Source organism: Orcinus orca, chromosome 2 (genome assembly GCF_937001465.1).
Source record: "Orcinus orca chromosome 2, mOrcOrc1.1, whole genome shotgun sequence".
Lineage (NCBI taxonomy): Eukaryota > Metazoa > Chordata > Mammalia > Artiodactyla > Delphinidae > Orcinus > Orcinus orca.
In genome coordinates, this window is record NC_064560.1 from 69,248,109 (window position 1) to 69,267,107 (window position 18,999).

Genomic DNA, 18,999 nt, shown 5'->3' on the forward strand with positions numbered 1-18,999 from the left:
GGTTCTAATCCAAAAGATTCTGATTTAATTGTTCTATGGTGTGGCTTATGTAGCAGGAGTTTTAAAAGTTTTTCAGGTGATTATATTTGCAGTCAAGGCTGAGACTTGCTTCCATAAGCAGCAACAGGTGCTTAAATAGTTGGGTGTAGGACATGAAAGGAGAGAGGCCTGGCTACCAACTGGCTTTACCTGTTGAAGGTAAAAAAGGCCTTCTTCCTTTTTGCACCAATATTCTTGGCCCTACATAGGGTCCCAAAACATTTTGCTTTGCCTGAGACTCTCCTGGTCCTATATCCTGTGCAAACAAGGACTAGGGTCACCTTCATCATATGACCTGCTGGGAGTCCCTGCAGAGAAGGCAGGAGGGAGATTCATTGGTCCAGAGAAAAGGAGAGTGTGAACTAGTCAGAATAGAAAAGACATCCCTTTGCCAGAGGAGCCTTAAACTAACCCAATCTGGACCAGCCAATATCAATGTCAGATGGGTCAAGGGGAAACCTTGGCAGAAGGACTTGTTGGCAATGCCAGTTCTTGCTGTTGGCACATGTATTGGCCACATAGCACAAGGAGATCAGCTCGGTGCTTTGTGACCACCTAGAGGGGTGGGATAGGGAGGGTGGGAGGGAGACACAAGAGAGAGGGGATATGGGGATATATGTATACGTATAGCTGCTTCACTTTGTGATACAGCAGAAACTAACAACATTGTAAAGAAATTATACTCCAATAAAGATGTTAAAAAAATAAAATAAAAGATAAATATGTTTAATAAATCAAATGAAAAGTGCCTCTGTGGAGAAAGAGTGAAAGAGAGGGAGGGAGGGAGGAAGGAAAGAAGGAAGAAAGAAAGGAAGGAAGGAAGGAAGAAAGGAAGAAAGACAGAAATGGAGAAAGAAGGAAAGAAAGGCACTATAATCAAACTTCAAAGACAATTACCAGCTGGAAGAATATATGTACAACACATACAGCAGATTAAAGGTTAGTATTCACATTAAAAAACTTTCATGTATCAATAAGAAAAAGAGAAATCAAGTGATGCTATAATTCATTCATATGGATATATATATACATTAAAATATGTACTTTGTTATAGCTAATTTGGGGAAGGAAAACAGAGAAATGGGTCCAGGGAGGAATAAACTTCAACTTTAAACTTAATCCCCTATTTCTTTAATGTAAAAAAAAAAAAAAAAAGTGAAACACTACGTTTAACACAAAACACTTAAAACGGGCAAAATGTTAATATTTGTTCATCTGAGCACACAAGTAGATTTTACACTTTTCTCTGTACTTTTCTGTATTTCATTAAATAAAATTTTAAAATTGGCAAGGAAACTGAAAAAGTATTATCTGTGTGTGTATGCATGTGTGTGTGTGTACCCTTATTGCTAGGTTGCATGCCAGTATTTTTTTTCTAAAGCAAGATTGGCACATGAGTCTTCAAATAAATGAAAATTCCCTTTCAGTGTACTCAAATGGCTAGAATAAGTTAACATGCTATTATGTGGTTTATGTACATAATCCTTTAACTAAAGACCTAAATCACATTGTTATGCTTTTACAATGTGCAGCACACAGACATAAGAAAATTTAGAAGTGGAACTTTATCTTGAAGAAGATTAACAAATATAAAAACATAAGTGGGGACAAATTATCAAGATATAGGAACCAATACCCCAATTTTCACAAAAGGGAAAAAGTGCTAGTATGATAGGGTGGCAGAGTAAGCCCACACCTTAAGTAAAATTATGAAGAAAGTTTGCTTTGCATTCATGTTGATAAGACACTTTGGACAGGAAGTAACAGAAAGCACACCTTAAATGTGCTCAGACAATGATGACAGGCATTATTACACATAACAGGAAGGCAGATGGTTGATCGGAGCTTGTCTGATAACATCACTCTTTAAAGGTCTCTGCTCTGCCAGCCTGGGAGTTAGCCTCAAGCTAGGCTGGTAGAGTCTAGTCTCTTATGTCAGAATTGGACTGGAGACCCATTCCTGAGCCAGTTACAGACAAGGGGGTAGAAATGCCATGATTGGTTTAGACGTATAGGTTGGAATAGCTACTGGTGAGTTAAACACTATTTCCTCTATTACCTCTCTGGGCTTGTTTTTTCCACTCTTCCCTGGTATTGAATATTTAGGCTCTTCCATTTACTTAACATCTTGTTTTTCTTCTTGCTATCAAAATTGAAGAGCAAATTCCCATTATTATGTATGTATATTTTTTTTAAATTTTCAGTCTTGTCAACCAAAAGGTCTTTGGAAAAATACAATAATGGATGTCCAGCTTTAGCCATTAAGTTAGAATTGGGGAGTTTTGGGCAGTGAGGTATGAAGTTACCTGATTCTCCTCCCATTACCTTCCTCCTCTTTCACCCTTCTGTAAGTACCATTATTGCAGAAAATTTGGAAGATACTTATGCAAAGGGAAAGTAGAATTGCCCATAATCTCACAACCCAGAGAGAAGCACCTTATATTTCAATATGCATTCTTACAATGGAATTAAAATTATGGAAACCCTTCATAATATTTGTTGGAGAAATATGTTGGACTTATATTGGTTTTCTACATATTCTTGTATAAATAGAGAAAGGCTTTGAAGTTCTTCATAAGTGCTTAAGTCAACTTTTCCTTTTGTCCACCTTCTCCCCTTAAGGAATATGTTGGTACCTATCTGTTGAGTCAGCAGTAAATTCTACATAAACAACTATCCATACTCTGAGGGATTAGGGTTCATTCCACAGTATCTGGCTTCATTTTAACCCTGAGGACCCAAATCAGGAGAACAACCAGAGCGCTCGGTCACCAACTTGCCTTGGTGATTAATGCAGTACTTTTTCTCCTGAAACACAGAGACAACTTAAAGGTGTGTATGGAAAAGAGTGATTCTGCTGACAAGAGCAGTGATGGAAACTCTAATGCCAGTGAGCTTCACTGTCTGTGCTAATAGTACCCCATTTGGCCAAAGCTTAACCTTTCTTCGAAGCAGAAGATCCAGGATCTGTGAACAATAAAAATGACCGTCCTGTGGTGCCAGGCTGAAAAATTACCCCATGTGAGCTAAACTTTTGGCTGGTCACATAGATTTTATACTTTGCAAACTGCCCTCCCCTACCATCTTTGCTATCATTCACCAAGGAAGGAACGCTTGAAACCAACACTGTTCTGCTTGGCATTGCAAATATCTCTATTCACAACTATTGTTCTGAATATGCAGACTGAAGTCAAAGGCAGTCAGCTCTAGCTGATAGAAACTGCCTGAAAGATTGCCCACTTCATCACTCATTCCTTCAGTTGTCATGCACAGTATGATTGAAATTTCCTTTCTCACTCCTTTTCACTTTGGATTATTTTACCAGAAAGATACTTTTTTTTTGACATTAAATGACCCTGAAATGATCTCTAGTGAGTAGAATGGATAAAATATATATCTTCATGGTTAGAGTTGGCAGTGCTCAGATAGATACAACATGATTTCATTACCTCATTTTAGTCAGATACCCATGACATTTAGGTTAGCAAAAAGGTCCTAGTGGGTAGAAAGAGTAGTTACATAAAGTCACACAGCCCTGGGTTTTATTCCTCGTTCACTGGCTGTATAGAAGGTTGACATTTCCTTAGTCTCTTTTAGCCTTTATGGTCTTGTCCTTAAAACAAGGACAATTGTAAGAATACTCACCAAACAGATAGTGTGAAGTTTAAATAAAATAATGGATGTAAAGTACCCATAATTATTAGAACCCGCCATGGATGACTTATTTAGTAAATATGAGCTTCCCCCACCATCTCTCTGTGATACAATGACCATAGACCATATATGATCCACAAAGAGAGGATGAACTTTTAAAATGTTAATGTGGTTCCAACTGAGTGAGTTAGGATGCCAGAGAGAAGCCAAATCTCAAAATTTCCCTTTTTCCAAGACCTAAAAATCAGTGTATTAGATGGGTTTTTTAAATACAACAAAAAATACGCCAGTACAGAGGAAAGGTTGGTGGATGCTGGCTCTGTGGTCATTGAAAGAGAAGCCAAGTTTCACAGAATACATAGTTTCATGAGGTGCCCCACCAGGTAGTTCCCAACTTTACCACCCACAAAAGCACTAAAAGTGATCAGAAACATCAATCACATTTTGAAAACAAAATTTCATTGCTTCTCTAGTTTGGAGATACGTAGATAATGAGATGAAAAATATCCATGAAATTACAAGTTCCTCAACTCCATTCAACCTCCAGGGCCACCTAGAGGTAGCAGCAATCTTTGGTGTTGGTCATTTGGTTTCTTCATGCTAAGAAGAAAACAGTGGCATAAAAGTCACAAATGCTCAGAACTAATTATATCTGACAATAAATAAGACAGTCAGAATATAAAAGATAACATATATAAGACCTAATCTTGGGAGGCAGCAGGAGGTACCTCTCTCAACTCTGTGGACTTTTACTAACAGGCCAAAATTCACTTCCCGGGAAGAAAGTTGTGATGGGGTAAGAACAGTCTTTCATCAGATTATGCGATGAAAGCAATGGCTTAAGTGTTTCAGAAGTTGGTGGAACTATATGAAGTTTCACAGTAACCCCGCACAGGGTTGAGTAAAATTCCAATAAGAGTGAGTCAACACTGGTATGGGGCATTTAATGAGGAGGAGAGCAGAAAAAGAGAAGAGTAGAAATCCACTTATTAAATCCTCTTTCCTGCCTTCAGACAGTTGCCAATAGAGAAAAACCAACAGGACTCATAGTAAATGAGAATAGAAGGTTTGAGGTAAATCTCCCAACATTAAGCATAAGAAAGACTGACCTTTTCAAGAAACAGCTTTTGGTTTTGTTGATTTTCTCTATTGCTTTCTATTTTCAATTTCATTGGTTTTACTCTAAATTTTATTATTATTTTCTTCTGCTTCCTTTAGGTTTAAATTGCTCTTTTTTTCTCTAGTTTCCTCAGGCGAAAGCTTAGATTACTGAGTTAAGATCATTTTTCTTTTCTAATATGTGTATTTAATGCCATAAATTTCCCTCTTAGCACTGCTTTTGCTGCATCCCACAAATTTTTATAAATTGTATTTTCACTTCTATTTAGTTAAAATATTTTAAATTTCTCTTGAGACTTCTTTGACTAATGTGTCATTTAAGTGTTTGTGGTTTAATCTATAAATATTTGAATGTTTTCCAGCTATGTTTATGTTACTAATTTCTAGTTTAATTGCATTGTGGTCTGAAAACATCTTTTGTGTGGTTTCTATTATTTTAAATTATTAAGGTATATTTTATGACTCAAAATGTGGTCTATCTTGGTGAATGTTTTATGTGAGCTTGAGAAGAATGTATATTCTGCTCTCTTTAGATGAATATTTTATAAATGTCAATTAGATCAAGTTGATTGATAGTGCTGTTCTATCTCACTAGTATTCTGCCTGATCAACCTATCAATTACCAAAAGAGGGATGCTGAAATCTCCAACTATAATAATGGATTTGTCTATTTTTTATGTAGTTTTATCAGTTTTGCCTCACATAGTTTGATGCTCTGTTGTTAGAAGCATATGCATTCAGCATTGTGACATCTTCCTGGAAAATTCATCTATCACTGATAATATTATTAAATAATGTTTCTCTTTATCTCTTATAATTTTTCTTGCTCTGAAGTAATCTTTATTTGGAATTAATATAGTTACCCCAGCTTCCATTTAATTGCTATCAGCATAGTGTATCTTTCGCCATCCTTTTACTTTTAACCTATCTGTGTCTTTACTTTTAAAGTGGGTTTCTCATGACAAACATATAGTTGGGTCTTGTATTTTATACTTAGATTAATATCCACTATGTTTGTAACTTTTTTCTTTTTTTATTTTTAATTATTTATTTTTAATTTTTTGATTGAAGTATAGTTGATTTACAATGTTGTCAGTTTCAGGTGTACAGCAAAGTGATTCAGTTATATAGAAATATATAACTGAATGTATATATATATACCTATATATATATATATATAGGTATACATATACTTTCTTTTTCAGATTATTTTCCCATACAGGTTATTACAAAATATTGAGTATAGTTCCCTGTGCTATAGAGTAGGTCCATGTTATTTATCTATTTTATATATAGTAGTGTGTATGTGTTATTCCCAAATTCCTAATTTATCCCTCCCTACTATCTTTCCTCTTTGGTAACCATAAGTATGTTTTCTATGTCTGTGAGTGTTTCTGTTTTGTAAATAAGTTCATTTGTATCATCTTTTTAGATTCCACATATAAGTGATATCATATGATATTTGTCTTTTTCTGTCTGACTTACTTGACTTAGTATGATAATCTCTAAATCCCTGTATTTTGCTACAAATGGCATTATTTCATTATTTTATGACTGAGTAGTATTCCATTGTATATATACCACATTTTTTTATACATTCATCTATCAATGGACATTTAGGTTGCTTTCATGTCTTGGCTATTGTAAATAGTGCTAACAGATATTACTGGAGTACTTCAATTATGGACTTAAAAAATATGGTGCATATTTTTATGCAATATTTGTATAAAATATTTTATGCAAAATATATAATATCTTTACCCAGTAAAATCTTTTTAAAATTTAAGGAAAGCTCATCTACACTTTCAAACCTGCTCTCTTGGTCACAAATACCACAGAACCGCCATCTAGTTTTTTTTTTTTTTGCGTTACACGGGCCTCTCGCTGCTGTGGCCTCTCCCACCGCGGATCAACAGGCTCCGGACGCACAGGCCCAGCGTCCATGGCTCACGGGCCCAGCTGCTCCGTGGCATGTGGGATCCTCCCGGGCCGGGGCACGAACCCGTATCCCCTGCATCAGCAGGCGGACTCTCAACCACTGCGCCACCAGGTAAGCCCCGCTATGTAGTTTTTTGATAATTTGACTGTACCGACAAAATTAACCAAACACAGCAGAGAATTTCTGTCTGCCTTTCCCTTCTTGCTAATTAAATGGGTTGTGTTTGCTGTGGAAAAGGGAGAGGTGGGGGGTAGATTTTACATTTCCAATTAATTGCAGATGCAGAATCACACTAGCTGAAAGCTGGTGAGCCACTGAATAATTCACATCACTGGTCCACTGGACAGCTCTGGCCAAGCGTGGGGATGGGTGGGGATCAAGCCCCTTCACCCAAGGGCCTTCCTCTTAGTCTTTGCCATAGAGCACACGTTTGTGAAAAACCTCCAACTTTTCCATTGTTGTCTTTATTGTTCCTGGCCTCTACATATCCCTCTGATGTGTTTCTTATGGCTATTTTGAGATCTAATAACATTGCTGTAGGTGTGGCTCAAAGCTAAAGAATAGAGACAGAAAGACAAGGAAACATCAGCATTTCTTTGCTAAAATACTAACTCCTTTTCCCTAAATCATTGTCAGCACCTTCAGAAAGGCAAGGTCACCTGGTGGTAGCATTCAGAAGGTGCTCATATTATTTAATCACCAAGCACTAGGGCCACCCAGAGTTTATTGTCTTCTCCTTACTTTGGGGTGTGAGTATGTGTGTGTCAGAGTGTGAGTGTTCAAACGCAAGTGCTAGATCCTAAAACACACACATGGCCTTGGCCTTAAACATTCAACTCTGTCTGCCCCACACCCTGAGATTAAAACAAACTGTCTTATGGAATACGATTCTATTCCCTAGACTGAACAGGATTTTAAGCTTGTGAACTCTGCTTACTCTAAACATTGAAAAAGGTTAAGAACGATCAAATCAACCAAGTATTCATTGTTCTAAGCATCATATTAAACCTTAAAATCTAAAAAGTGAATGTTGTGGAAGAAGTCAGGGTCACTGAGATCAGCCTGTGGGACCTACAGCATGCAATTGTGAACTGATCATGTTTGCTTTGAGTTCAGTCAACTGTGCTACATGGAGAGGGAAGGATGGGAGACAAGCCATCAGCGACATGTCAATTTAAGTGAAATGTGCTTATAATGTGCTTTTACATTGTATCTTCTCATTTTCTCTTCTTCATGATTCTGCATATAGATGAATAAGACAGAGATTCATGCATTCATCATTTACTGCAATCTTATTTTGTGCTGTTCACTGTATTACATGCCTGGCATATATTTATTAGAAATACAAGCACAGCTCTTCCTCTCATGGAATTCATACACTAGTGGAGTAGAGTTTATAAGTAATCACAGCAATAATTAAATAATCACAGACTGAGATAAACAATGTGAAGGAATGTGATGTGTTTCTGGAGAGCACATCACATAAGAACATGACTTAGACTCACCAGGTCATTGAGAAGGTGATGATGAACCTAAGACCTGAATGTTGATTAAAAATCAGGAAGACCAAGAAGGTTGAATAGGGGAAGAGCTTTCTAGACAGAAGGTCCAGCACATGAAAAGCCTTCTTAGCTGGAGGGATTATGTCATTTGTAAAAAACTAAAACAAGGACAGTGTGGCTGAGATCAGAGAACAATTTGGAGAATGAAGCAAGAGGCAAATGTAGAAATGGGTTAAATTGCAGATCGCACAGGGCCACCTTAAGAATTTTGTCATGATTCTCAGAGCAATGGGAAATTGCTATAGAGACATCCTGGTGGCCAGATGGACAATGACTTGGTGGCAAAACCCATGATTATTATCGGCTGTTCAAGCAAGAGTAGTTGATAGCTTTAATGGGTTATTGGCAGTGCAGATGGAGATGCTTGGATGGATATCAAGGCTGCTTATGGGACAAAATCAACAGCACTTGGTGATGAATTGGGTATCAGAGTTGGAGGAAATTAAAATAACAAATATGAATCCTAGTTTTCTGGCCTATGCAATTGATGGATTCAAGTTTCATTCACATAAATAGCACCAGAAGAGTGCTGGGTTGAGGTGTAGAGAAATTCAAAGCTTGGTCCTGCCTTTGGACATAATAACATCCATGTGGCATACATGCCTCCAAATGGAGATTTTGAATAGCTAGTTGAATATATGGTTGTGAAGTTCAGAGAAGAGACTCTGGATGAAAGACAGACATCCCTAAGTCATCAGCATTTAGGTGGTACCTGAAACTAGAGAGGCTGATAGATTGTCTCAAAGAATGGTTGTGAGGAAAGACAGGACCTTGGACACAGCTTGGAGGAACTCCATCAGGTCAGCTAAGTGCAGCAGGATGAGGCTGCCAAGGCTGCTGAGAAAGAGTCTCTAGAGGATGAAAGGAAAGATGGAGAGTGTCATGCCATGGAAGCCAAGGAAAGTTTTTTCCAGAAGAAGAATGAACTGTGTCAAATGCTTTGGTCAGGTAAGATGAGGACTGAAGAGGTCTCATTAGATGTGATGTGATGATGTGGTCTTCAGCTTCTCGACTGCATCCTCCCATTTGACTTTTAAGCATTAAGACTCTTCTTTAAAAAAAAAAAAACTTTCACCTTCCACATCCTCCTTGAAAGACCACTCTATTTCTTTCTCTCTCTCTGTACAAACTTTTTGAAAAGATTTTCTGTTCTCTCTCTTTCTCTCTCTCTCTCCTTCTCCCCTCTTCCCTCTGATTCTTCCACCCTCTCAAACCCTCATGAATAGTATTAATACCTTTATAAGAAGAGACCAGAGAACTAGCTGGCTCTTCTTCAGCCATGTGAGAATACAGCAAGAAGGCAGCTGTCTATAAACCAAGAGGAGTTTCTTTGCCATCATCCTCCCATGTACCTCTCCTGTTTCTAACTATGCCTCTTGTATTTTATATTATCATGGTGTTTTGCATAGAAATATTTTAATATACATATTTAAATTCATAAATATTTTTTATTTTTAAATCTGCATTGGCCTTTCAAATTTATGAAAAAATTCACTAGTAGTTATTTAAATCCTTTTACATATTTATGTTTGATTCATTGGTAATTAAGTTTTATATAAGATATGAGGTAAAGATTTAACTTCATTTGGCTCTCAATTGTTAGACAGTTGTTTCAGAAACATATCCTAAAAGTATTTCTCACCAATTTGAGATAGGATCTCATTCTTCTTCTTCTTCTTCAGTGTTCTTGGAAAAAACTGTTCAAAGCCTCCTTTTCACCTGAAGGCTCATAAAATGGCAAATCAGTGAGAATTGAAAAGGCAAACTGTAGAATACTGGAAAAAATCAGCAATCTTGAACATAATATTCAGACAGAAAAAGCATTACCCTCCTGGTGTTTGATAGTCCAGATAAAAATGATAATAAAAGATGGAAATGGCCTAAAAATGAATTGCTTACTATAACAATGAGAAGAACTAAGCACATACACTCCAATATGCTAATATCCTTATTAACCCTTGGAAGCAACACTTTTTTTGCAGTAACTTATCTTTTATCCTTTGTCTCTTGATTTGCCTGTACCCTGATTATATCATATGGAACACTTAATATCCTAAAGAGTTTATTAAACTCTTACTTTCATCTCACCCAAAATAATTTTCAAATCACTGACTTTAGCAATTTTAGACCAAAATGCTTAACAATATTACTCATTTCTGGGCTCTTCCTTACTATATTGAGAGTTAACTTAAGTCAGTCACTTTCTTATCTTCTTGCAGTGGTACATCCATAGCACAAAGCTTAATGCTAGGAAAAACTGTATTTCCTTTTCATCAAGTGCATAGTAATAAGTTAAACCCTATTCCAAGAGGGTGAAAAAGACATAATTTTGTGCCATTAAGTCACAGTACAGTTTTCAGTGGAAAAAGACAAATAAACATATGATTAAATAAAATATGCAATGGACTTAATGTTCGTATCTCCCCTAGATTTATATATTGAAACCCTAATCCCGTGGTGATGATATTGGGAGGTGGGATGTTAGGGAGATAATTGTTATGTGTGCAGAAACCTCATAAATGAGATTTGTACCTTTATAAGCAAAGGCAAGTGAGCTAGCTGGCTCTCTATCCACCATGTGAAGATACAGCAAGAAGACAGTCATCTATAAACCAAGAAGAGGGTACTCACCCCCCCAAGAACCCAACCATGCTGGCACCCTGACCTTGGACTTTCAACCTCCAGAACTGTGAGAAATGAATGCTTGTTGTTTAAGCCACCCAGTCTGTGGTCATTTGCTATAGCAGCTTGAGCTAAGAATATTTACATATACATTTAGAAATTAATAAATTACAAATATGTAAATTACTATGTGAACAAAAGGGAGGGAGTCACTTACTGTGCTTGGAGGTCTGGGAAATGAGCTGACAACATTTGAGCTGTATCTTGCAGGGAAGCAGAAATTTTCTGGGTGGAGAGCAGAGGGCATGTGTAGAAGCTACAGAAATGACAGCATCAAGAGGCATAGGAGCCCCACAAGGCACTGACCACTTAGGGATGAGCCATGGTTTATTGTGACTGGAAGGGTCTGAGAGGAACAGGGCAGCCTCTCATGGAGAAGTGTAGTTGGCACCACACTGGAGGACTCTATGGAGTGGGCTACAAAGTTTAGTCCTCATCTTAGAGACCTCTAGGGATGCTAAAGCAAAGGTGAGGTGACATCATAACTATGCTTTTGATACATCGTCCAGAGAGGATGGAGAAGGATATATGGGAGGGAACTGGAGTGAGGAATTGGTTTGGGGACATTTTACAATAGGACAAAGATGAAGGCTTTTAAGAGCCTTAAAAGGAGCACTCACCCCCCAAGAACCCAATCATGCTGGCACCCTGAACTTGGACTTTCAGCCTCCAGAACTGTGAGAAATGGATGCTTGTTGTTTAAGCCACCCAGTCTGTGGTCATTTGTTATAGCAGCTTAAGCTAAGAATATTTTACATATACATTTAGAAATTAATAAATTACAAATATGTAAATTACTATGTGAACAAAAGGGAGGGAGCCCCTTACTGTGCTTATTCTATTTTCAATAGAATCCAAACACTTAGAAACTCCTCATCTGAGCCAAACACCTTGACTCTTGCCTGCATTATTGTATCAGCCTCCTAATTTGTATTCCTGCTTCTGTCCAATTCCCCCACAAGCTATTCTTTTAAAACAATTATTAGGACTTCTTTTAAAGAGCAGTTTAGGTTCACAGCAAATTTGAGGGAAAGGTACAGAGATTTCCCATATTCCCCCTGCCCCCCATGCAATAGCCTCCCCTGTTACCAATATCCTTCACCAGAGTGGTACATTTGTTACAACTGATGAACCTACATTGGCACATTATAACCATCCAAAGTGCATAGTTTACATTAGGGTTGACTCATTGTTGTACATGCTATGGGTTTGGACAAAAGTATAATGACCTGTATCCATCATTATGGAATCATGCATAGTATTTCACTGTCCGAAAAGTTCTCTGTGCTGCACCTTCTCACCCCTCCCTTGGCTCAACACCTGGCAACCGCTAATCTTTTTACTGTCTTCCTAATTTTGCCTTTTCCAGAATGTCATATTGGAATCCTACAGTATGTAGACTTTTCGGATTGGCTTCTTTCACTTAGTAATATGCATTTAAGATCCCTCCATGTTCTTTCATTGTTTAATAGCTCATATACAAAAAGTGAGTTTGGGACCTTAATAAAAAATTTCTCTTCCTCTCAAATGTTTCCTCTACCTAAATCCTTGGAATTCTGCTGTGAATAAGTCCTTTAGGGTAAAAGTTACTGACATTAGGAATACTTTTCAAATGCCATTCGTTTGGGAGAAAAGTCACCTCACAGTGCAATTACATTCACTGAATTTATCCAATTTCTTTCCATCCTGGGTTGCTCTGAGCCTCTAAGAGCCCAGGGGACTCAAATAGTGAAGTCTGAGTAGAAACCCATATCAAATGTATCCTCACTCATCATTTTGATCATTTTTCCTGTAGCTGTATCCATCCAAAAAGCTCTGTATAAAATTAAAAAGAAATTTAAATAATAATTTCCCAGAAAAATAATGTTTTAGAATTTCTTGCTTATTTTTTTCCAATTTCCTTTGGAGAAAAAAAAATGAAGAGAATATGATAAATACCAGGAGTAATATATAAAAAAGAATGTAACTGTATGTTATCCAGGTACACATTTATTTTTATTTGTATTTCTGTTGTCAAAAAGCTCACTTTTCAGTTCCATTCAGTCAATGCTGGCCCTGAAGAGGGACACACACAATATAGGATGGGCATCCTCCTTCTAGTAAGGAACAGACACAGGGAACTGAGGCAAGGAAGATGTGGTAGGTGTTTTTGAAAAAAATACAAAAAAGATGAAATGGGAGACAAATGGCCATATGAAGAATATGATAATACGCTAAATGAGCATGTGAGCAAAGTGCTAGAGCTTAAAGGGAGGGAAGGTTTTTCTCATTTCATGGTAGTAAAACATGTACTGCCTCATAATAACTTTGTAACCTTATGAAAAAATTTAAGTTCTCTGAGCTTTGGTTTCCTACGCTATAAAACTGAAATATAAAATATAATTATACTGATTACTTTATTATATTATTGTTATAATTATATATGCAATACATATGGCTAGCTGTCTCAAAACCCTTGATTGCTGCAGGCTGTCATTGCACACTGGTTTGATCATGCTCAGAACCCTTGGCCTTACCACTCACACAACCATCTTTGGACTTTTCCTGCTCCTTTAAATTTGAGATATCAGTCTGTTCCTTTTGACGCTCTCTAAGGACTTTGTTGCCACTACCCCCTTCTGTTGTTGACTTGACTAAGCTATCTTTGCCCTGGCTTGCCCTCCAGACTCATGTTTAAGTACTGATCTCAGCTTTCCAAGTAGAGGAGACCACCATGATTTCTAGGGCTACGATTCATGTAGCAAGGGCACTGGTAGAAATCAGCTAAGGCTCCCATAGACAAGGACACACTGTATATATTTTCTTCACATAAAACAATAGTCTTTTCAAATAAAATTCTTTGACTTTTCGTGTACGAGAGTACGAGCAATGTGTCATGATGGATGAGTTTAACCAATTGGCTTTTAATAATACCTTAGACCAGAGTTTCTTAACTTAGACACTATTACTATTAACATTTGAGGCAGAATATTTCTTTTTTTGGAGGGACTGTCCTGAGCATTGTATGATAGTTGTCAGCATCTCTGGTCTTTACTCACTACATGCCAGTAGCCTCCTCCCATTTGGACAACCAAAAATGTCACCAGATATTGCCAGATATATATGGAGGGTGGGCAAAATCACCCTTGGTGGAGAATCACTGTCTTAAACATTTATCTTTGTGTGTCATGTTTCTGTTTTTTGCAATCCTAACCTTGGAAACAAGTAAGAAATCCTAATATCTGACATGGGATGCACAGAAAAAAGTGCTTGCCAGTCCCCATTATATTTCCCTTCAGGATTCCTGGGTGCACAGAAAAATAGAAACTCATCAGTTTTGTTGTGTTTTACTGCTATGCTTTAGGGGAAAAGCAAAGTTATCTGGGTGTGCATGAGTGAGACAGAAAGATGTATTTTCAAAACGCAATTAGAATGGGGAGAAATCACATGCAATTACGGTGAAGAATGCCTTGTTTAACATGCACTTGGCATAACATAGCCAGGAGGTTGCAAATTATGGAACACAGATTTTCATTATCAGGTCTGCATAATGTATTTCTTGCACTTAAAGACCTAGATTTGCAGGTTGAGGGGAAGTATGTAAATTGTTTGGTGCTGTAACTAAGGCTTAATATTTTCTACCTCAATTTTTTATTGCCATTTCTTTAATTTAAGCACATCTTCTGCATTTGCATTTATTTCAAATGCTCTTTTTTCTAGTATGTTACTATCATAGTCTCTGCCATTGACTATCAACACCGTACAGAAAATAATTTCCTAATCCTCGTAAGGCTGGAGAGAGTAGAGAAGGGACATCTGACAGTCTCTAGCCTTGGCATACCCAGTGTGATGACTGTGAAAACCATGGAATCTGTTTTCTCATTGGCTGAAAAGGATGGGGGAGGGGTCGCTGTTCATTTCCTAGTTCCTACCTGACACTCTGACTTTTCAAAAAAAAAAATGGTCATCACACAACTATTTTGAAATTTTTTTTTAACAAATTCAGTTCATCATTTCTATTGTTTTGTTGAACATACTCTATCTGGCTTTTGTTTTTGCCAGTAATCTGCCTGTCTTAGTTCAAATCCTAGTTTACCACATAGCAGCTGGAAAATTTAACTTCTAGTCAGGCTGATGATTAAAATGTATAAAATCGGTGAGGCATGACCAGTTAGCAGCATAACCCAGGAGCAGATACTGAAGATTCCTGCCGTGCAGAGCATTAAACTTTGAGTTACTGGATCACGGAAAAGCATAGAAGGGAAGGGGCCAACAGCGGTCAAAGGGGAGGTGACCCAGGGTCAGGCCTTGAGCAGTGGGAAGACAGGAGAGTGTCAAGTAGCACCACTGGCATCAAACATGGCAGTATTTTGATATCTTAATAGCAGTAAACTGTGTGCACCAAGCCTGACTGAGATTCACTTGCCTAATACAAAATGGAAATCAAGATAGTGTTAATTTGATACAGTTTTTGTGGTGCTTAACTAAGATTTGCAGGTAAAGCACATAGCACAGGGTCTGATATTGCTTAGTAAATATTAGCTAATTTTATCATTATGCTTTTGCCTGTTCCCCATCTCTTTTCACGCTTTCTTGTTGACTTATTCTATCCACATGTTTATTCAGTACTTCTGCTTCTACTTCTCTATTCTTTTATTGTTGTTACTTAGAATTGGCTCATGTTCTTGACTTTGTATCTGTCCTTTTACATGTTCCTGTTATATTTCTCCTATTCTGTTAGTATTTTGTTCCACATTTCACCCAAATGTATGTAATAGTAAATATATATAAATAAAATGGGGATATAAGGCACAAGACAATTTTTTAAATAATGAAACTCTGCAAATGAAGATGATAGTTTGGAATATTTCAATAACTAGGATTCACACTTTCCGCTGAGTTCTGGGTCTATGGAAAAGCCATGTATCTGTATGGAGGAGTTCTACGTGTGGGGGAAAGGGACCCAAAAGAGGACATTTGTGTTTGTGGTTTTTTGTTGGGACCAGAGGTTGAGCTATGGGCAAATAGGAAAGCATGCTCCTTGACTCCAGTCAGAGCCCTATAGAGAGGAAGGGCTAGGCATGGAAGCTGAGCAAGTTATTCCTTTTTCTTTTTTAATATTTATTTATTTATTTGTCTGTGCTGGGTCTTAGTTGCAGCACACAGGAGCTTTGCTGCGGCATGTGGGATCTTTTAGTTGTGGCATGTGAACTTAGTTGCAGCATGCATGTGGGATCTAGTTCCCCGACCACGTATTGAACCTGGGCTCCCTGCATTAGGAACATGGAGTCTTACCCACTGGACCATGAGGGAAGTCCCAGCAAGTTATTCTTACAAGGGACTTTGTGAAACCCAGGGACCAGGAGTGAAAAACCTGAGATCAGTAACAATGTGCAGCCCCAAGCTGGAGACAGGATCCTTCTTCATGAACCTTGCCATGTGGTGATGGAAGAAGGGAGTATAGTGTCACTGGAACACCTGGGGGTTCTCACACCTATGAGACCATCAGGAGTAGGTACTTTGGGCAAAGCAGAGATGTTCTCATGGAGAGATGCTGTCTACAAGTGTTTTCTAGGGGTGGGCATGCATGTAGAAACCAAAATATTGATAGAAGACCCTATGAGGACTAGTTGTTAGATCCCAAAGCACTCAAGGTACCTGGGGATTTGTAGTGAGTGGGGAGTCATGAAGTGTTGTACAAAGATGCAGAGGGACCATTGGATCTAGCTGATTGCCTTTTTAGCATTAAAGTTACCTCGTTTATATATTAGGTGGGTTACCTGAAGTTATGGAGGCAGATGCAGAAGGGAAAATTTACACCTATTCCTGTTTCTGACTTGTCCCCTCCACAGCCCAGAAATCAGTATGTCTGGGAGAGGCCCGGGAATCTGCATTTTATTTTATTTTTATTTTTTGGCTGCATTGGGTCTTTGTTGCTGTGTGTGGGCTTCTCATTTTGGTGGATTCTCTTGTTATGGAGCATGGGCTCTAGGTGTGTGGGCTTCAGTAGTTGTGGTGCACAGGCTTAGCTGCTCCATGGCACGTGGGATCTTTGTGGACCAAAGCCATGTCCCCTGCATTGGCAGGAAGATTCTTCACCACTGCACCACCAGGGAAGTCCCCCCCTTATCCACTTTCTTTTTAATAGATCTTTATTGGAGTATAATTGCTTCACAATACTGTGTTAGTTTCTGTTGTACAACAAAGTGAATCAGCTATATGCATACATATATCCCCATAACCCCTCCCTCTTGATCCTCCCTCCCACCCTCCCTAACCCACCCCTCTAGGTGGTCATAAAGCACTGAGCTGATCTCCTTGTGCTATGCAGCTGCTTCCCACTAGCTATCTGTTTTACATTTGGTAGTGTATATATGTCAATGCTACTCTCACATTTTGTCCCAGCTTACCCTTCCTCTTCCCTGTGTTCTTAAGTCTATTCTCTACATCTGTGTCTTTATTCCTGTCCTGCCCCTAGGTTCATCAGAACTAATTTTTTTTGTTTTTTAGATTCCATATATATGTGTTAGCATACGGTATTTGTTTTTCTCTTTCTAACTTACTTCACTCTGTATGACAGACTCTAGGTCCATCCACCTCACTACAAATAACTCAATTTTGTTTCTTTTTATGGCTGAGTAATATTCCATTGTATATATGTGCCACATCTTCTTTATCTATTCATCTGTTGATGGACAGTTAGGTTGCTTCCAAGTCCTGGCTATTGTAAATAATGCTGCAGTGAGCATTGTGGTACATGTCTCTATCCTGTACCATTGAGTTATGTTTCTGTTTTTGTGCCAGTGCCATAATGTCTTGATTACTGTAGCTTTGTAGTATAATTTGAAGTCTGGGAGCCTGATTCCTCCAGCTCCGTTTTTCTTTCTCATGATTGCTTTGGCTATTAGGGGTCTTTTGTGTTTCCATACGAATTGTAAAATTTTTTGTTCTAAATCTGTAAAGAATGCCATTGGGAGTTCGATGGGGATTGCACTGAATCTGTAGATCACTTTGGGTAGTATAGTCATTTTCACAATATTGATTCTTCCAATCCAAGAACATGGTATATTTCTCCATCTGTATAGTTTTCTGAGTACAAGTTTTTCACCTCCTTAGGTAGGTTTATTCTTAGATATTTTATTCTTTTTGTTGTGATGGTAAATGGTATTGTTTTCCTAATTTCTCTTTCTGATATTTCATTGTTAGTGCATAGGAATGCCAGAGATTTTTGTGCATTAATTTTGTATTCTGCAAACTTACCAAATTCATTGATTAGTTCTACTAGTTTTCTGGAGGCATCTTTAGGATTTTTGATGTACAGTATCATGTCATCTGCAAACAGTGACAGCTTTACTTCTTCTTTTCCAATTTGTATTTCTTTTATTTCTTTTTCTTCTCTGATTGCTGTGGCTAGGACTTCCAAAACTATTCTGAATAAGAGTGGTGAGAGTGGATATCCTTGTCTTCTTCCTGATCTTTGTGGAAATGCTTTCAGTTTTTCACCACTGAGTATGATGTTTGCTGTGGGTTTCTCATATATGGCCTTTATCATGTTGAGGTAGGTTCCCTCTATGCCCATTTTCTGGAGAGTTTTTATCATAAATGGTGCTGAATTTTGTCAAAAGCTTTTTCTGCATCTATTGAGATGATTGTATGGTTTTCATTCCTTACTTTGTTAATATGGTGTATCACATTGATTGATTTGAAGAATCTTTGCATGTCCGGGGTAAATCCCACTTGATCATGGTGTATGATCCTTTTAATGTGTTGTTGGATTCTGTTTACTAGTATTTTGTTGAGGATTTTCGCACCTATATTCATCAGTGATAATGGTCTATAATTTTCTTTTTTGGTGATATCTTTTTCTGGTTTTGGTATCAGGGTGATAGTGGCTTCATAGAATGAATTTGGGAGTGTTCCTCCCTCTGCAATTTTTTGGAAGAGTTTGAGAAGGATCAGTGTTAGCTCTTCTCTAAAAGTTTGTTAGAATTCACTCGTGAAACCATCTGGTCCTGGACTTTTCTT